Below are 19418 nucleotides of genomic sequence, written 5' to 3' on the forward strand. Positions count from 1 at the left end.
ATCTGTCTTCACTAATCTGATCAAAAGATCAAAGGTTCATTGATCAGAGAACGGGGCAAGTTTAGCACAGTAAATTTCGGGTACTATCATGACAAGACTAGCACACTCATGTTTTTCTCTGTGACACATTTTGGTTTGGGGTTTAAATACAAGATAATTAACAACAAAATTGCAATTGGCAAAATGACAGAGTTATACACTAAAAGTACTTCCCCGTATTATTTTCTATAAATTATCATTTTCGATATGAAAATATCGAAATATTATGAACTTTTGGAAATATCGGCACCGGTCACAATTTTCCAACATCTTTACGTAATTTTAAACAATTTGGGGTTATAACATCATTTATCTACGATAATTAAGCAATGCTTTTATTTGAACTAAAATGGAAGGAAATTATAATCTGTTGACCCTGATTAAATGTCTAACTTTCTATATTAAAGTGTTATTTAGTATGCCAAATATGAAATGTTTATCACCTATGTCACGAGCGAGCCATGTTTTGCCCTAAACATGCTCTACTACAGCCCTTGGTTTTAACAATTAACAAGAAATGTCTTTAAAAAGACAACACCATGGATGAAATTCATGTTTCATAATTTTACATTGACAAGTACTTGGAATGCTAGTAATTTTGTGTGTGTATAGCACATGCACAACTAACCGGGTTGGAAATGTTGTTACCACGAATACCACCAATGAGATACTATAAGCTAAATTGAAAAATGTGTGTTAAATAGGTCTACATTTAATTTATACTTAATTTATACTTGTACAAACAAAGGGATAAATGGAAATCACATCCACCGAGTTTCGCATCAATCCAACAATCTATATTCAGACGACTTTGTGATTACGTTTTATGACATGACTTTGAACATTCTGACAATCCAACAATATATACTTATTCCACCTCAGGCTCAGATGACCTTTTAACAATTATAATCAAAAGACTGATTACTCAATCCCAGGGGTTCCCTGGCTCAATTCAATCTTTATTTTCTGAATGTGTTGATTAAAATTGTTACTACTAACTGCCCAGTTGCTCTACCAAAATGTATAAAAACCAAAGCAACTATCTACCCCAATTACTGGTATTTAACCCCCCCCCACTAGTGTCACTCCCAACATCAATTAGTGATGGTATAAACTAACCCTAGTTAACAGTGCAGGTGCCTGGGCACCTTATACCCAGCTTGGTTCCTGTCTGGTCAGATAATTACGCATTATAATTGTTGAATTAGTGGTCACTTGTTGACAGCTTATCAGTAGCCTGGATCAGCAGGGGTGCATTTATATCATTTTTCATAGAGCAATTGTTCAAAATATTTAATGTTAAATGGTTCCTAAAAACCTTATTTGTTAATGGATTTTTATAGTTGAGAAAACAAAATGTATGTTTAATATATCAATTTTTCCATTAACAGCAATTTCCTAAGTTTCCATCCATAAATAATCACAGAGTATCATCTGTTTACAAAATAAGTGTTTATTTTCAGATTTCCAATTAACCATTATCAGTAGGGTGCCAATACTAGTCTCAGCTAATAGTTATAATCAGAAACAGGTATTTTGTCCTGTAGTCCCTGGCAACCCAGTCTCCTTGTGGCTCACTCGCAAAAATACACGACAGAAACCGGCTGTGAAGGAGCCTAATGCACGTAAACAACTTCCTTCTAAACATGTATAATAAAATCCGATTTTGAGTATAATAAAGAAAGTCATGTATATGCAAAATGAAGCAATTACCTATTGCTAACTTGGTAAAATGCATACTCGTAGCCCAATCTTGTACATCATAGCACCCAGTTTTGGTTTGTGGTTTCGAAATGTTGCAATTAAACATTAGTTCTTTCAAATATGAAACGCTCAAACCCAACTCTAGAACAAACTATCATAGAAAGATATAGCAAACTTTCCATGATAGAGATTGGACCCAAGACAAAGTACACCCAAATTAAGTGTCAATTCAGAATTATCCCACCATGGTGGAAAACCCTCGCGTCGAGGTTTTCCAAAGTTTAGAAAATAACGGTTAGTTAATGAAATAACGGGTAGTTAATGAAAAACAAGAAGTGAAATTTAGCAACGCGACGAGGTTTATTTGCCCTTAAAAGAGTTCTATTGTATCCGCTATTGTATTCGCTATTGTATCCGCTATTGTATCATGTATAGTCTATTCATAAAACTACTGCAAGAATCGCGGCAATCCCTGATATTGCTGGTGTCTACCGCCGGCGTTTCGCATTTATTAACATTCAAAATGATCCGATACTCTTACATATGATAGACTTATTCGTGCTTTTTATATAATATTCAGAAATTGCAATTATGAAAACTACAAACTTTGAAAGTGAAAATATATTACCATCGAAAATATATCATACTTAAATTCTATAGAATCTATAGATACCCAACCCAGAAGTGCCCATTTATTTTCAAAATTTTTGAGTGAACACGATAATGCGATTGATTTTCTTACACGTAAAAATACGGCCAATTCTCGCTATTCGCAATAAGGGCGCCGCCAGCGGTTTGCGATGTAATCGTGATGTATCATGGGAAAATCGTGATGTATCATGGGAAAAGGTCGACATCCAAGTCCGCGCAATACGAATATTACCATGCTATTACATAGGAACACGTGACAATATTTTTTAGTTTGTCAATATAACGGTATTACACGCAAATTGATAGAGGAAAAATTAATTGTGCACATTTCAAATCACATTATTAAGTATTATTGAGTATCGATTCGCGTGTAACACCTTTATTTTGACAAACTAAAAAATATTGTCACGTGTTCCTATGTAATAGCATGGTAATATTCGTATTGCGCGGACTTGGATGTCGACCTTTTCCCATGATACATCACGATTACATCGCAAACCGCTGGCGGCGCCCTTATTGCGAATAGCGAGAATTCAGCGAGAAAATCTTGTTTCTCGTATAGGGCCTACTATAGACAATTTCTTTTTGTTGGCTGGCCGCTGAGCTACATCTTTTTACTAATTATAGATACGTCAAAACGTGTTCCCATGTTGAAAGTGTACAAGCTATTTCTACTTGCTTTAAAGAGAGCACGATTGAATGAAGACTATTTATTTGTGCCAGGATTTCATTTAATATAACTATTGTTTTTATTTTAATAATACCCCATACCTAACAAGAACATAAGGAAATATTGTTAAGGCCATAAATATACGCACTCATGCATAGGGAGGCAAACATTTTAAAGTTAATCTGTTCTTTTCATTATCGTTCATTAACCTTTGGAACATTTCACATGCATGATGTTTGCATCAATGCCTTCTCGGCAATCTAGGGATGATAGTCTAAGCCTATAGTAATTTAAATCGTGAAACCGTAGAACGATCTGTTGGTCAGCATAGATATTGAATCAAATTGAATCCCATCACATCAATTCAAAGCTACACCCCCTTTTGAAATACTGGTTACCAGCGACTTAAAGGGCATTTCGTGATCCACAGCCTCATCCCCCACTTTTCCCCAAAAAAGTTGAGATTTTTACACCACTGGATACCTCTGGCTACATAATGTTTATGTACCAAATATTTTTTGCAGATTAATTCGTTTAGCAAAAATATCGCCAAATTTAAATTTCGTTCTGGTGCACCAGAACGAAATTACAACACATTGTCTATGGAGCAGTGTAATACACATAATCATGCATAACTCGAAAACGCAAAATCGGAATCAACTGAAATTTTGGAAATAAGCTTTTTTCGTGGATATCTACTGAAAAATATCATAAAAAGAGGATGCTAGGATCACGAAATCCTCCTTTAAAATGAATTGACAATAACTTGAAATTTGGACATTTTGAGATAAATCCATATCATGGGTAATGCGAGGGCGCTCTTTCCATTGGTGACATCCTCAAATCACCACCATGCCACCAAATAATGAAAAGTAATTGAACAAAATGGTGTTGTTCAACGATGTTTTAATATAAAATTATACACTGACGTTTCGTAAACTAAACGAAAGAAAGGAGGAAAGAAAGAAAGAGAGAAAGAAAGAAGGACAGAAAGAAAGAAAGAAAGAAAGAGAGAAGGAATAAAGAAAATGAGAAAACACAGGAAATTAATACAAAAAACTGCTAGAATGGAGATAATGAAGATCTACCAAATGGGCAGGGCGTGACCAAAAGGACATTAAAGTTTGAATGCAGAAAATTGGACATTAAGTTCGATGCTATCAGGGCCAGCAAGGGTGCCGTAATGGTATATAGTATGCTGTTCCTTCAACCAACGCTAGTGATCTGAACCTGAGGTTTGGAGAAGGCCAGTGACTCTAAGATCAGACGGAATATGGGGAATCTCGTTGTAGTGGCGCGTGATGGGAGTGTCATGGTTGTTTTTGCTCACTTTGATAAAGTATTTTTGTACGAAACGTCAGTATATAATTTTATATTAAAACATCGTTGAACAACACCATTTTGTTCAATTGCTTTTCACTTTTTACCATGCGATGTTACGTGGGACTCTTAACTTTTTTCTGCACCAAACAATGAGATTTATATATTTTCTAAGACATTAGATCTGTTTAATAATTTATTTAATTATTATATATTTTCTCAGGCATGTATCCTCTGGATCCTCGCATTTAATATTTAATGTCTCATATTGACTGATGTCATGCTATGACACAGCAGATAGGCCGCCCTCTCTAATTATAATTAATTTACATTGGCCGTGCGACATTTACGAGAGAATAAAAATCATTACATGTTCAATTCGCCGGCTGATCCGCCATGAGCTGTTATGGCGTGTGGTGGTGAGCCAACGACATGTAATCGTTAGTGCACGCTGGTTCGAATCCGAACGGTTCTGATTTTTTCTCTCCTTTATTATAATGCCAGTTTGTCTGAGCTCCATTTCTTTAATTATTATATATTTTCTCAGTCATGTATCCTCTGGATCCTCGCATTTAATATTTAATGTCTCATATTGACTGATGTCATGCTATGACACAGCAGATAGGCCGCTCTCTCTAATTATAATTAATTTACATTGGCCGTGCGACATTTACGAGAGAATAAAAATCATTACATGTTCAATTCGCCGGCTGATCCGCCATGAGCTGTTATGGCGTGTGGTGGTGAGCCAACGACATGTAATCGTTAGTGCACGCTGGTTCGAATCCGAACGGTTCTGATTTTGTCTCTCCTTTATTATAATGCCAGTTTGTCTGAGCTCCGTTTCTTTAATTATTATATAAATTTTCTCAGGTATGTATCCTCTGGATCCTCGCATTTAATATTTAATGGCTCATATTGACTGATGTCATGCTATGACACAGCAGATAGGCCGCCCTCTCTAATTATAATTAATTTACATTGGCCGTGCGACATTTACGAGAGAAAAGAAATTCGACTGACGTGTGTACAACGTGGGAAGCTATGAGGAAATTGAATACTCGTTGTCTGATCATGCATGTGTTTATGGTTCGGATAGCGGTTACTTAGCAGCTCTCGTTCCGCTTGGGTTTATTGAATACACTCTATGTCATCAATATGTCGTTTCCAGTCCCTGTCTGAACTATTGGATTCAGCTATTAATTTTTGTAATAATTCTTTTACCCCATGCAGCTGATTGGGGTGGTTACGGGTCGTTAAAACAACTAACCGCGAAATGAGGATATCGAACTAGTTTGCCCCGCAGGGCTTAAAAGAACCACAAACCGCGAAATATGGATATCCAACTAGTTTGCCCCGCAGGGCTACAAAAAACTGCTAACCGCGAAATATGGATATCCAACTACTGTCTGGTCAATTAGCTTAGATTCTTGTATTTTTAAGATATTTGAAAAAATACAAAATTGTGGTCGAACTCATCAAAGAAAAGTGTTAGCACAGCCTTAGACCCAACGTGATTTACACTTTTCAAATTCCAAAGTTCAATATAAAACCCCATTTCTATTCAATTTTGCCTCATTTTAGGCAGTTACTTGGGTCCACCAAAAGGGTTCGCGACCTTTTCACAAATCGAGTGGGACGGTCCATTCTCAACTTAGGGCATAGACCCTATCGAAAAATCTGTCTACCAATGCAATCTGTCCTGCTATTTCAATTGTTATACCGTTCCGGTTATTGGATAGGGTCTATAGGTGATATGATGGTCCACCGGTTTTTGTTGCACGAAATTAGGTGAAGCTCATTGAGGTGTGCGCGATTACGTTTTATGCATAACATTAATATTCCGAGCATTATTTTTATTTTTTCCTAAACAATGACATTAAAATTATGGATTTCGTTCTTATTTCAACTGCATTCATCGATAAAAATGTACCGGTAATTGAGTTTTGTTTAATACCACCATTCTTTCCCAAGAACAGCATTTGCTTGACATTTTCAGATACAGTGACTTTGCAAGAATTGTTTTCTGTAACCTAAGTCATTGTTTTAAATAATATTTTCTTGTACAAAAGTTCTTTTGTTTCCAAATCTTCTTCTCATAGTTTGTATTCAACAAACAAAACGTAATAACAAATTGAAAATTAATGCGTAGTTTTATAATAGGCCTAGGCTCACACCTTCTTAGATCCATCCACACAATAAATAAATGAATAAATAAATAAATAAATAAATAAATAAATAAATAAATAAATAAATAAATAAATAAATAAATAAATAAATAAATAGCAAGGAATGTATTAATATAAGCTGGGCCTATTCTGAAAACCTTAGTTCATCTTCACATTTTTATGGTAATGTTCCAACAGCGGGGTTTCAACACGAAAATAGGCCTATTGCTGTACAAGATACATTCCGATGCGGATGGTCGAATAAATACTATCTCAGCGCATCTAATTATTATGACAATCGTCCCCATTGCACAAAATGGATTGGTTCAAAAAAGTTTATGGTACCCGACATTCTACGGCTTGTTATCAAAATATCGCGGGAAAAGACCAAAATTGAAAAGAAATGGGGTTTCAAATTGAACTTTGGAATTTGAAAAGTATAAATCACGTTGGGTCTAAGGCTGTGCTAACACTTTTCTTTGATGACTTTGACCACAATTTTTTATTTTTCAAATATCTTAAAAATACAAGAATCTAAGCTAATTGAACAGACAGTAGTTTGCCCCTCGAAGCTTCAATAAAACCACTCATCGCGAAATATGGATATCCAACTAGGGCTACAAAGAACTGCTAACCGCGAAATATGGATATCCAACTAGTTTGCCCCTCGAAGCTTCAAAAAATCACTCATTGCGAAATAGTTTGCCCTGCAGGGCTACAAGGAACCATTAACCGCGAAATATGGATATCCAACTAGTTCGCCTCGCATGGCTACAAAGAACCACTTACTGCGCAATATTTTTTACCTCAAAAAAGAATTAATATCTACCAAAAAACGTTTCAAAATGTAAAAAGGGGCCAAAGTTTAAAAAATCTTTCCTGTTTGGCTTTTCACCCTTTTTTTAAACTTGGTCCCATTTATGAAAGTTTCTAAAGACCCATACGAAGTCATCTTTAGGCTACTTGTTTGTTTTCTTAGTTGTCAGTGTTCATTTTGTAGAGTAAATGTCAATGAATTAATGTTCGTGCGTGATTGAAGTTTTTCCGTAAAGAAGTTATAATGTATTTTGATTTAAGCAAAATTAGCAAATACTCACTTTGTTAAATTCTTCATCGTCTTGTGCGATTCTGTGCCTCATGTACAGATGTAGGGCATATATGTAGCAGGTTGACAGACAGTCAATTTGCTAAGTATATATAATACTCTACTATTCTTTATGAACACGCAATATAATAAAACATAAACCTTCAAATGTTTGTGATAATACATAGCCTATATGCTTTCGAACAGTCTTAAACCTAATTGTTGCATGTAGAAATTAGGACTCGTTCTTCATGTTATTACTACTTTACTGAATGGGACCAAGTTTAAAAAAGGGTGAAAAGCCACACAGGTAAGATTTTTTAAACTTTGGCCACTTTTTACGTTTTGAAACGTTTTTTGGTAGATTTGAAATATGCACATCTCCCTCAGATAAACATCCTACCCCTGGTGATATGCATAGTGTCACAAGATTTAGAATAGATACTTAGTTGTTGGGAGAGAAATTAAACAAAATAATGCACGCGCGCTGATGTTGATACGTTTAATGCACGAGCCCCGAAAGGGGGAGTCCATTAGACGCAGTAGTGTGTGTGTGTGCTTTGAAGGTTTATTACTTGAATAGATGCTGTAGATGAGCTTTAAATGCAATTAGCTAGGTCAGATATAGGGATGTCTTCTAGTATGAAAGTATGAAAGCTATATTTGTATCAGTCTTTGGATGGTTGTGGTTGAATGAATGACTTGATGTGCAAATTACAGGTCTAAAGCATCCTCCCAGCTTTTTAATATAGAACAGAATCATGGACAACAACCTCAAAATGGCTCAGGGAACATACCTTAAATTCAAGACATCTTGGAAACCATTAAAAGTAGAAAATAGACATCATATCAACCTAGGCAAGACAATCGATGGAGCTCAACACTCGCACATTGGACACCTTGACCTTACCATGCTTACAGGAGCTTACGGGAGGAAACGAAAAATATGCGGGGAAATATGACGCCAACGAAAGCGATGGAGAGACGGGTTGCATCAATACTGGGGAGAAGTGAACTGGTACCAAAAAGCACAAAACATAAATACATACCATCCTGCAGTGGATTGACAATGGCTGAAAAAGAGGGTATAAGTAATTGCCTGTCTCTCTATCTAGACAGAAAAGAAATGTGGTTACATTTTTCAAGCGAACCTTAATTCATTAGTGATAGCGAACATTGATTAAAATTAGTGGTATAGCGAACCTTAGGTATAGGCCTAGCGAACCTTAATTAAAATTAGTGATATAGCGAATCTTAGAGGTATAAATTAGTGATAGCGGGCCTTATTTAAAATTAGTGATAGCGAACCTTATTTAAAATTAGTGATATTGAACCTTAGAACTAGCGAACCTTATTCCGAATGATATCGAACCTTAGAAGTAGCGGCGCGGACCTTTTTTTAGGTATAGCGAACCCGCTTTTCGATCTATTAGAGATAGCGGGATTTTCATCTCAATTGAACTTACACGTTAGTGATAGCGAACCTTAGAGATAGCGGTCCTTAGAGATAGAGGGATGTTACGTTTTGACTGACGGCTTCCCCGGGACGGCTTCTTCAGAATGACCACTGCACTGATATCGATGGTGATCCACTTTTCCCGCGGGATTGGCTGCTAGTACTTTCGGCGATTTTTGCATCCCTTGGTTGCTTAGTTTTTATCGTATACGTGATCAAAAGAGTATTAAACTACCGATGTCCCGGTTTACTGTTCCCCCCCACCGCCTTCTTATCCAAAAAGCTTCCAAAGTGCTTCTCTGATGAGTCTTGTTTGTCGATTTCCATTTTTCTCAAGTATATAGTTTAAGCCCCCAGTTGAGGATATGATTTTCTATTGCGATGTGGTCGGTCCCCGACCGGGGGTCGGTCATAACATATAGGTAGTGTGTGACAAGGATGTCACAGGTTAAAGCAATATTATAACATTTTCAAACAAAATAGATTAGCATTTCTTTGCCATAAAATGTTAGCTTTTACTGTCAGATATATCCCCTTTTATTTTTGAGCCGAACAACTACTTCAAAGCAAAGAAAATTGGGAATTTACTACCAGCGCACATATCGCCAATACGTACCACTCCTTCGGTCATGTTGTGGTACGACCCTTTGTTGTGTATATCACCGTCGCGCACGCCGCGTAATACTGTGTGTTATGAACATCGTGTATGCGTTCGACTAACAATTCCATCGTAATAATAAAGGGCTGAATCAGCCTTTTATTCAAAATCTCTGATTTTGACAAAACTACAGCACCTAGAGTCTTGATTTTTGCAGGCTATATTGGTTTAATAAAGTACAATTTAATCGTGTAAAAAATGAATTCAAAAAATTCAGTGAGGGCGTCCTCCTCAGCAAATGTTATAATATGGCTTTAAGTGATGCGCCTAGTGCATATGATCGTAGTTGTAGATGTCTTGCTTGCTTGCTTGCTTACTTGCTTGCTTACTTACTTGCTTGTTTGCTAGCTTGCTTGTTTGCTTGCTCGCTTGCTCGCTTGCTCGCTTGCTTGCTTGCTTGCTTGCTTGCTTGCTTGCTTGCTTGCTTGCTTGCTTGCTTGCTTGCTTGTTTGCTTGAAATACTCATATGCTGCAAATCAATTCAACTTGCCGCTGGCTAGCCGTAAGGTGAAAAGGGAAGCAAAGGATATAAGTCTTCTCCTGCCAGTACATAGCCTCTCCTTATTTGCTATCTCTGGTTGGAGACAGCGATCTCAATAGCAAAGGGTGGACGAGAATGACAGAAAGCCTGCTCATCTTTCAACGGCCACTGAACGAATGGGAGAAGGCAAACTTCACCGCATCACATACGATGAGCCTATTAGATATGAAAAGTGTTACTCAATACACATTGCTCAAACTCTCTAGCCAGCGTTAGATAACACACTGACCGAATACTAATTGTTGACTTAGCAACAACGATCATAATCACCTACTGCCCTACCAATGTAACAGATAAAGCCATCAGGGGGGGGCATTATGACAACTTGAGACGAGCCATTGACTAGCCCTACTAGTATAGGGCCTTTTGACTGTGGTGATCCAAAACCATGCTATATCATAAAACCTGCCTATGTCCAGAGAGCTACTGCCAGTGACTGCTAATTCCCTTTCTCGGGGACAGCGGTTAGTGGGTTGTGAGCTTGTGAGCTGTCACTGGGTTTTTAGCAGTTCTCAGTATATAACATGGTGTATAGTATATAATGTGTAATAAAAAAGGCCCTGTGGTAGGGCTACCATTGACTCCATCCCGACTCATAATCTCTTCATGGTCATAGGATATTACAATGCTAAAATTGGAGAATAGGTTTCTTTTGGACCTCGCAACTGAGAGAGGAATCTCATCATCACGAACACAATGTTTCAAAAGAAGACGGCAAGCTATGGACGTTTGTAATTCCTGGTGGAAACAAGAATCAACTTGACTAGATCCTTGTCCGAAAGAAATGGAGGAACAGCCGAAGCATACAGGCCCTTTGAAAGTGTTGGCTCAGACCACAGATTTGTTTCGGCAAAAAGGCGCCTGTGTCTTATAAAAGGCAAGACTGCTTCAAGGTGAAGGCAATATGACTGGAAGCACTGATAGCCACCTCCAAAAGCGGTACACCATAGAAGTACGTACGTAACCGATTCCAGCCATTGGAAAATATGGTGAAACGGCCACAGGGAAGTACGAAAGATTCATAACAGCCCATGTGGAGACTACAGATAAAATTGCCAGTGAGGAAGACATATAGGGTACGCTTCTCAAGCGATCCAAGAGTGACTGAAGGAAGAGACAAATCCAAGAAGACGTATGAGGTGTATCAGGAAAATACAATCGGAGATCACAGACTCGTATATAAACAGGCAAAGAAGAGGCTTGCTGCTGCATACAACCAGGTGAAGGAAGAAGATCTTAGCACAAAGTTAATAAAGGTGAAAACGGCCCATGCCAACAGTAAGCAGGACCAGAGTTGGAGACTCATACGATATCGCAGGCAGATAGGCATCTAGGAAAGGACAACTGGAAGGCAACACCCAGAAGAAAAGAGTTGCAAACTGGTAGGCCTACAAAATTTCAAGAACCTGCTAGGAAGCCCCCCCCCCCCTGACATTGATGATGAAACGAAGCTATTCCTGCTGTCTTGAAAGAACTCAACATCAAAACAGGGCCTTTTGAACAAGAGGAATACGAAAAATCATGAATGGCGTTAGTAGAAGCAGTGGTGAATATGGCATACCACCAGAAGTTCTTAAGAGATGTGGCATAGATGATATCATCCTAGAATTCTGTAACCATGCATTGGACGAAGGGGAAATACCAGAATAGTGGTCTGTCCTAAACATAGTACCTATACCTAAGTCTGGAGATCTCAGCCAAGCTGGAAACTACAGGGGATTAGCTTAAGTTCGATAGTGGCAAAACCTTCAACAGGATGATCCTCAACAAGATCAGACCTGAACTTTATGAACACCTGAGAAACAACCAAAATGGATTCCGAGTTTGTTGGACTACAGTCGGGCATATTCTTGCCTTACGGAGGCTCATCGAAGGGATGAAATCTAACGACCTTCTAGCAATAATTACCTTCATTAACTTCCGAAAGGCTTTTGATACCAACCCGGAGATACCAAAGGGAAAATCCTGAAAGCCTACGGGGTTTCCGAGAAGCTTGTAAAGGCCATTGGCAATTATGTATGCAAAGCAAAAGAAAAAAAGCAAAATTGATTTCCCCTGATGGAGAAACAAACCTCTTCGAAATACTAGCCGGTGTACTGCAGGGCGACACTCTTGCTCTTTGTAGTGGTACTGGATTATGCCCTGAGAATTTTATAATACCATAACTTACAAACTCAATATCTTCGCTTAGGAATGTCCGATTTCATTGGGGAAAACGGCTTTGTGGAGCAAAACATCTAAATATTTAAGATATGTAAAAACCTCAAAATTGATAACCTGCCCAAAAGTGTCTCCTTTTGACATGACACGTCACATATATGCCTCTAAACGAGGGTTTTTTTTAACGAAAGATATGAAAGGCCAATACCCTTCTCAAAAAATAGATTGGTCTTACAAATATACATGTTTGTACAGCCGCCTTTATCAGTAATATAGTTGTTCAAAAGCTTTCAAACTCCAAATAACGTTTTTGTTGAGAGTGTCTGCCTCTTGTCTCTTGTGTCAAAAAAACCTCGTTTAGAGGCATATATATGCTTGTAGACGGAATTTTACGGTATACAATGAACTATGCACTCTAATACTGGGTATGATGCTATCTCATTAAAAATGCAACCTTGGTTATTTTGTTTATGCACAGATCCTGTGGTTTATGTTACCTGACCCAGATATAGAGCTATCCACCTCCTGGATGGACCACGTGGGTAGTGGGTTGGGTTAATAGGGACATGCATAAACGGCGACGGTCCCGGGCGACGGTTCGCTATCTCTAAGGACCGCTATTTCTAAGGTTCGCTATCCCTAAGGTTCGTTATCACTAATTACGAAAAAGGTCCACTATACCTAAGGTTCGATATCACTAATTTTTGAATTGGGTTCGATATCACTAATTTTATATAAGGTTCGCTGTCGATGTCTCTAATTTAAGGTCCGCTATCACTAATTTATTGAAGGTTCGCTATCTCTAAGGTTCGCTATCACTAATTTAAAATAAGGTCCGCTATCTCTAATTTTAAAAATCCCGGTATCCCTAAGGTTCGCTATCTCTAATTTTAAATAAGGTCCGCTATCTCTAAGGTTCGCTATCTCTAAGGTTCGCTATCACCAATTTTAAATAAGGTTCGCTATCTCTAATTTTAAATAAGGTTCGCTATCTCTAATTAAAAACAAAGTTCGCTATCTCTAATTAAAAATAAAGCCCGCTATCTCTAATTAAAAATAAGGCCCGTTATAAGGCTTATCTAAGGGGTGGTGCAATAATTATGTGTACCCCCGGGGTGGTGAATTCTCAAAATGGTCTGCCAAAAATCGCTTGCCCCCCTTTGGCAGTGCCAAAAATCTTTGCCCCCCCTTCGACGTGCCCAAAACCTTTGCCCCTCCCTTTTGACGTGCCAAAAATCTTTGCCCCCCCCTTACACATGCAAGATTTTTGGGAACCCGAATTTAAGGCCAAATAAAATAAAAAACATGTTTCACGTCCGGGTTTTTGAAAAAAGGAGGAAGAGGGGCTTTTTATTTTTATTTTTATCGCAAAATCGGTGTAAATACCCATAATTAGGGCTGTTTTAGCATATACAATAATGCCTGGAAAAAGGAGGAGGCCTCGTTTTATTTGTTGTATTGAGAGATAGGCCCCTCTAACTATCACAAAACCTTATAAAAGTGTTTCTTGTATAGTAGCAAGGCTATAGAAAGCATCTCTACTTCCTAGACATATTGTTTGAAAAGTTATCACTGAATTTCAAAAAATAAAAATAAAATTGAAGAAACCTCAAAAAAGGAAGCGGGAGGGGACGTGAAACATGTTTATTTTTTTATTTGGCCTAAAACCTTAAATTGTCTTTAATCATATAATGCGAGCGCAGCGAGCAGGAAATTTTGCCTATTTGAACGTGTTCCTAACGTTTTCCTACCTTTTTAGGGCGTAATATAAACTGGTACCCAAAATATCTGTGCCAAAATTGCTTGCCCCCCCTTTCGACCTGCCAAAAATCGCTTGACCCCCCTTTGACCTGCCAAAAATGCTTGCCCCCCCTTTGGCCTGCCAAAAATCTTTGCCCCCCTTATAATTCACCACCCCGGGGGTACACATAATTATTGCACCACCCTATGATCAGTAATTTTATTTTAAATAAACATGATAACGTTCGCTGGATCGCTAGTACTGTCCGGTCCGAACAACCCAGAAAGAGATTTGAATAAGTTCACCGTAGCGCACTAGCAGGCCTACAATTGATCAAACAGTGGCGGATCTATCGGGGGCCCAATATGAGAAAAAACTAGGAAATTATTATAGCCGATCGCGTTGCGCTCAGGTGTCGGGGATATATGTGTCCCCCTAAGATGTTTTAGTGTCTGTTCGTGTACTTTTTGGGTATATTTTCACCCGTATAAACTATTAAACTCGAGGGCGCTTTTCCCGCTTTATTTAAAATAAGAGATCGTGAGCCTTATTTTAAGTTATAGTATGATGACTAACAAAAATTTAAATTTAAAATCAACCCTGGCGTAGGCCCAAACAATGGAATTACCTGCGCTTGAATGCAATGCGTTTGCCTTGTCAAGAGCGCGAGTTGGAAGCTCAATCATGTCAATTAGGGCAACATTTGAACATTTCATACCCATAGAGGCCCTGTATGAAATTATTGATTGGCTCCAAACAAAGGATTTGAACCGGTGTCCTTCACCGTAGTTATGGCGGAGTGCAGTCCATTCAATCAAATGTTGTCATCAATCTATTTGATCGTAGTGCAGGGTTATGTATGTGAGACGAACTGTCACGGTAGATTGCAATCATGCTTTTGTTGAATGCATTTGAGTAGTCCGCCATATTTACGGGATGATACTTCACATGCCATACTGCAGTTACTGTCCGTTTTCCTATACACAATACACAGTGCTCTTTCCCATTGAGCGTGACCTCTACAAATAGCCCTACGTTAAAAGTATGGGGATATGACTAGTTAACGTCGCTGTGTGAAAAATAACCGACCAATGTTAAAAGTACTCTTCTAAAGTTCTAGAAAAAACAACTTTTTAACATGTCCTAAATTTTTAGCTAATTTAGATGTTTGGGAATATTCCTAGGTTGGTGTTTTAGTTAATGTTATAGGTAATAGTACATTGCCTAGTTAACGTCGCTGTGTGAAAAATAACCGGCCAATATTAAAAGTACTCTTCTAAAATTCTAGACAATATAGTTTTGTAACATGTCCTAAATTTTTAGCTAATTTAGGTGTTTGGAGAGGGTCGTACTTTTGTGTTTTAGGAAGGATATGTAAACGACAGATAACACCAAAAATATGAAGAAATTATTTCCAAACCGTGTTAAGTCAACAATCATTATGTTGCTCATTTTCAAGAATGCTGGTTTACAAAAAGCACGCCATTGTCTCATTTCGTGAACAATAGTACACATACCATTGTTTCCTTTCGTTTCCTTTATAATCGGTTACCCAACTGAAGCTACAATACAAACTTTATTGCGATATCGCACATGAAAACAGTCACATGTGCACAGCCAGAGAAGATCCGATTTAATCAGTTGAGCTGTTTCAATGAGTGTTATCTTGGTTTAATAGCTTTTAATGGGGTTAAGTCCTGCAAAGGTCGAGATGAATTCTACTGTAGACATGACTGCATCATGCAAGGCCTCTATAGAGAGACATATGACCGACTCTTCAGTGATTTGATGCACCACATGCCAACTACATGGCAACCCTGGTTAGTATATAATTCATATGACTGTACACATGAGACAGATGTAGCCAAGGTTTGCCAGTAGGTGCCATACATACAACTTAATAAAACAATATGACAATAGGTTATTGCTTGTACTTATTTATTTAAATCTAATAATGAACCAAGTGCTCAGCAGTTCAAGTTTCAAAAAAATAAGAACTGAACTATAGAGGACATTATTTTCAGGGGTTACACAAATATTTTGTTTCAAATGTGTGGATTGTTTTGTTACTGTTGAGTTTGTGTGGATTTTTACACACATCATTAAACAAAAGAATGGACAATTCATAGAAAAATGTAGCTTCTGGAACTTGAAGGACACGCTGTCATATAACCAAGCAAAACCCATCTTCTTCATTGTTAAAGCAATAATGTGTGATTTGCATAAAGAATAGATTCCTATTTAAATGGGTTTTTTTCACTGATCACATTATCTCCTTTTAATTTAGAGCCAGACAAATGACGTATAACCAAGAAATTGCGATTTCATTCCAGCATCTACAATGCGTGTACTGTGCTCACCGATCGTATTATATGTAATACTGCACGGAGCATCGCGCTCGACATGTGTACACATAAGCTGACATCCACGGGACATGTTAGCAAGCTTTCGATCGGTAAACTCTGAATAAAACCACCGGTTTTAATATAAAAGGTTAAATTTTACTGTTATTAAAGCACTTTAGTCTTTGTCTTTTACGTGGTATTTTAGTTCACCACTGGGCATTATAATTATGCGCAAAAAGTAGAAATCCGAGTAAAATTGAGGGCGTCGCTGTGAAGCAAATCACACATTACGGCTAAAATTTGTTTTTCTGTTGTTGTTTCTCTCTCCCCCTCTTTCTCTCTCTCTCTCCCTCTCTCTCTCTCTCTTTAACATGACTCACACGTTAAATGTGAGGGCATCTGTGTTGTCTTTCAAGTTTCAAAGAACATCATAATCTGCTGACCTTGAGGCAGCTCACACATTTATGAATACAACATCAATTTTGAAAGTTTATTCATTTTGGATTTCACAAAGTCTACTTTACTAATCAAAATTATAGGTATACTTCTTTTTTATTATTACATTTTATTTTGTACTCATGATTTTGGAGGGACATTCTAGCACGACATTTATCAGTCTCAAAAAATTATGAGTCCAGTTACAAAACTTTTTGACAAATCAAGTTGACCTTGATCAGATATATTTCATGTACTGTTCCCTGGGCCCCAGGTAAGGGCCATTAGAATACATGTATTTGCTTCTAGAATTGAAATCCCTCGATCAATTTAACTCTTGGAATAAGAATCTTTAGATAATGGGCCTCAATGTGAGGTAGAAAAACACAATGTGTATAACATTACAATCGAACCTCACTTTGGTTACCCACCATTAAGAGTTTTTTTCTAATAATTCAAATAAATTCTTTTGCACAGTATACTATTTGTGACATGATCAAGGGGAATGAGTCGCATGTCGCTAATATTGTTTTTGAGATATTGGCAAAAACAGTGTTCAATTATTTTGTTTTATACTGTTTTCAGCCATTGATATATTGCTTATAACTCGGTAACCAGATGTCCACAAAATGTAGCATTCGTAAACTGTCAGAAAATTATGTTAAAAAATTCTAATTGAAAATTGCAGACCTGTGACTCATTCCCCTAGATCATGTCACATTTGGTACATTGTAAAACATTTTGAAAATTGGAAAAGGTGTTTCTTTGTACAAAAGAATACTCCCTTCACTGTGAATTCTGGAAAAAATTCCTTTCAGAATTTTGCATTTTAAATTATGCCTTACAAGATTTTCAAACAGTTCACAATCCTAAATAGGTATAAAACTTAAATGAAATGATATAAAACTGGAATATCTTTATTCACATCTTATTAGGCTTCAATTGTTAAGTACAAGATACAGTTTGACTATAAAATCTTTAAAAAATATTATTTTCAAAGATTTTTTACCTGCCTGATGCTCCTACCCCAGAATAGTTGAGGACAACCAACATTATGTAGGTCTTATTTTAATAGAAAAGTAAAAACAAATAACTGTTGACTTATTTCACTATAACCAGTATATTAGTGCTTTTGTACAGTTCTTATTGTCAATTCATTTTAAGTCACTGGTAACCAGTATTTCAAAAAAGGGTGTAGCTTTGAATTGATGTGATGGGATTTAATTTTATTCAATATCTATGCTGACCAACAGATCGTTCTGCGGTTTCACAATTTAAATTACTATAGGCATATGGCCTGAGATTGCCGAGAAGGCATTGAGGCAAACAGCATGCATGTGAAATGTTCCAAAGGTTAAGGGGGTACTACACCCCTCAATAAATTTGTGTCTATTTTTGCATTTTTCTCAAAAACTAATAACACTGTGGTAACAAAAGTTATGTATATTATAGGGCAAGGAATCCAATTACTACACTGGAATTTCAGTGACCCAAGACAAGCGGTTAGATTATTTATGATAAGAAATAAGGTACCGCTAGGATGTACCGCATTTCCTATCATATATACTGAACCGCTTGCCTTGAGTCACTGAAATTTTAGTGTAGTAATTGGATTCCTTGCCCCAATAATATACATAACTTTTATTACCAGTGTGTAATTATTTTTTGAGCAAAATGCAAAAATAGTCACAAATTTACCACAGGGGTGTAGTACCCCCTTAATGATCAAGAATGAAAAGAACAGATTAACTTTATCATGTTTGTCTCCCTATGCATGAGTGCGTATATTTATGGCCTTTACAATATTTTCTTATGTTCTTGGTTAGGTATGGGGTATTATTAAAATAAAAAATAGTTATATTAAATGAAATCCTAGCACAAATATCGTCTTCATTCAATTGTGCTCTCTTTAAAGCAAGTAGAAATAGCTTATGAAGTATCTATAATTAGTAAAAAGATGTAGCTCAGCGGCCGGCCAAAAAAAAAGAAATTGTCTATAGTAGGCCCTATACGAGAAACAAGATTTTCTCTCTGAATTGGCCGTATTTTTATGTGTAAGAAAATCAATCGCATTATCGTGTTCACTCTTGTGTAAGTTTGGGCCCTATTTGATTCATTGGAACGTTCGAAAGGACCCCCCGCGACTGTCAAGGTAAAATGAATCAAGTATAGATATTACTGAATTAAATACCTTGCTAGATTTAAAGAATTGAAGAGTTCACAAAATATATGCCATTTTCAAACTTTTTGAGTTAAGGCCAGTAATATCTGAGTGCAGTATAATGCTAGCTTTAAATTTAGACCCTATTTAAACTATGATATGAAACTATGATCAAAAACAGCACATATTTTCTGATTACAATCTTTATATTTGACGAGTTATATTTGCCTATTATCTCAAATCAAGAAAAATGGATATATAAACTTTTAGCATCTGAACTCTTCA

This window comes from Amphiura filiformis, chromosome 3 (genome assembly GCF_039555335.1).
Source record: "Amphiura filiformis chromosome 3, Afil_fr2py, whole genome shotgun sequence".
Classification (NCBI taxonomy): domain Eukaryota; kingdom Metazoa; phylum Echinodermata; class Ophiuroidea; order Amphilepidida; family Amphiuridae; genus Amphiura; species Amphiura filiformis.